Source organism: Penaeus monodon, chromosome 43 (assembly GCF_015228065.2).
Source record: "Penaeus monodon isolate SGIC_2016 chromosome 43, NSTDA_Pmon_1, whole genome shotgun sequence".
Taxonomy (NCBI): Eukaryota; Metazoa; Arthropoda; class Malacostraca; order Decapoda; family Penaeidae; genus Penaeus; species Penaeus monodon.
In genome coordinates this window covers 7,911,618-7,914,768 of record NC_051428.1, presented here as the reverse complement: position 1 = coordinate 7,914,768, position 3,151 = coordinate 7,911,618, and positions in this window count along the sequence as shown.

Genomic DNA, 3,151 nt, shown 5'->3' with positions numbered 1-3,151 from the left:
ACACACACACACACACAAAAACACACACACCCCCACCACACACACAACAAAACACACAACAAAACCCCCACACACACACACACACACACACAAAACACACACACACACACCACACCACACCCCACACCACACACCCCCACACCACACACCCCAACACCCCCAACAACCACACACAAACGCACACAGCAACATACACAAAGTCACATCCACTCACAAATATCTAAAAAACAAAAATGAAAAGATTAAAGTTATGGAAATAAAACTTAACATATCTTATATATATATATTTTTCCTTTTCCCCTTCTAATTAAGCAAATCTAGAAAATTACATAAAATTTAAAAAAGGATTTGGAAAATATTTTTAAGAAAAAGTGCTAAACTTTAAAGCTCATGCGTTTGTTTTAACGTTAATTGAATCTTCTGAAAACATATGGTTTTCGCATCAGTACTTCTGTAGAAACCAGCATTAATGCGATTTTCCTGATCATGAAAATACACAGAAATGATACTTCATCCACATTCCAGAATTATGTAATACAGAATCAGTATTCTCATACCCTATCACATTTCTCAGACTCCGAAATTAAAATTTCAGTAAGTAGCAGTTTATTAAAACTATAATAACAAACCTTTATGTAGAAACACTTAATTAATGGGAAATAACAAGGTGTGGTAAATTTATATCTTTTAAATAAAGAGTCTGTGATATGTGAGTTTCTGGATGTATGCATCTGATTAGTATCGCCACATCAAAGTGACCACTCGATCAACGTTTTGGGCAATCCCAGATATTACGTGGTAAACTCTACGGTCATGAACGCCAGATTTCACTACTTCTTTGAGACTTCCTTTCGAAGAGAAGCCAAACGCGTTACCCTTTTCTTTAAAAACCCTTATGCATTTGATTTTTTTTTCAAAAAAATTTTACTCATCATTATCAATATTATTAAGGTTTATTAACATTACTCTTTTAGATCTTTTAGACTATCAATGTTGTTGCGCATCTATTTATCATCTTATTGTTGTAGCAGTAATTGCTGTTAGTCATCATCACCATCGTCATCATTATCATGATCATCATTATTCATGATCATCATCATTATCACATATCATCATCATCGCCCTCATCAATCAATCAACCAGTCAATCAATTGAAATTGAACTGAATACTTTACTAGGCTTATACATACATTTATAATTTTTGGTACTATTACAAACATGACGGTAGCTGCAAACGCGTACTGAAGACGACAGAATTACACATTGTAAAAGAGTAACACGATGATTTCATATCTATATCCAACTATCTATCTATTATATAGAATAACTATATATGTAATACACACACACACACCACACTCACACACACACACACACACACTAAATCTATATATATATATATATATATTAATATATAATATATATTATTATACTATATATCTATATATATATATATATATACTATATATATATATATATATATATATATACTATATATGTATATAATCATAAAATACAAAAACAAAAAAAAATTCAAAATATATACATATAATATAAATAAATAATCACAATATCATATATATACATATATATATATATATTATATAAATATATATAATATATATATATATATATATATAATGAAATATATATATAGAGAGAGAGAGAGAGAGAAGAGAGAGAGAGAGACATATATCATATATATATATATATATATATATATATATAGATAGATAGATAGATAATAATAGTATAGATAGATATAGATATATATATATAGACTATGTCTTGCCACTGGACCAAGATAGGAAGGGACAAGAGAGTGAGGCTGACGATCTGCGCAACTCTCACTCACTTAAATCCAAGTCAAGCGCAAGTCATGACTTCATTCATTCATTGATATGGAGTCAAGCTCATCCTCGAAACCGAGGGAGGAACATAAATATATATATATATATATATATATATATATATATATATATATATATATATATATATATATATATATATATATATATTATATATATATAATATAATGGTATAATATATACTGTACATGAAGAGAACTGTATTGTATTAGCAAGTATATTAAATAACTAGAAATAAAATGTTTGCCCCTAATTTCTTTGGGTATACTATTCCGCACAATACAGACTTACACAGTGCAGGTGTTTGTGTCAGAGATCTCATTTGCAGTGTTGCATTCCGTAAATTGTAATTTGAATTTAATCCTGATCTGAAATTATGGTCACTGTAGGCATGATTTCGACTGTTAATACACTTAAAGACAAAAGCTGCATATCTCTACATAGAATGTCATTTAATTTCAGAATTTAAAGGTATCGATACATCTGCCGTGTGTTGTCATATTTCTTTAAAAAATGAGCAATATGTAGAGGTTCCACTCGTTTTGAGATAAACCGCCCTACAGAAGACTGCAGGGTGTTATCAGTAGATGGATTATATAGGCTGGTATGTTCTTTTGACGATTTACAGTTTATTCTGTCAGGAATGTAGTATAGGATACGGCATTACCTGTTAATCTTTTGCATAATATCATGAATATGACATTTCTAATTCAAGTTTGATCGATAGTTACACCCAAGAATATGATCTGTTGTAATCTGTTAATGGCTACAATTCCCATTTTCAGTATGGGTAAAGGTGGAATGCCAGGTCAGGTCAGGTGTTTGCCTGCTATAGGTATCCACGTAACCCTGTACTACCTGTCTCGGGTCGAATCCTCGGCGACTAAACCGGCAACCCCACCAAGTCTTACTTGGTGAGGAGGGTAGATAAATACCCAGTAACAATAAAAACAAGAGCCATCAAAGGGCGGGGTCCGTGTGGTACGTCACCGACCATTTAGATAGAGATGGTGACTCGATAAAAATACCCGGAAGAAAACAACGGCAAACTACTTCCATATTCTGCCTAGTCAAATCATGCAACTCTCAAGAAAGAGTAGGATGGAAATGCATGATCGTCGACGCCCCCCGCGCATGACACGCACACACAAAAAAAGGGGAATGAACTTCTAAATAGGATCAAATATGATGTAATGTGTTTTCTTTTTATTAAGTGTGAGTTTGCTTGCATCTAATGCAAAGTAAATAGTTAAGTTGTTGTTTAACAAGATAATGGGTGTCAG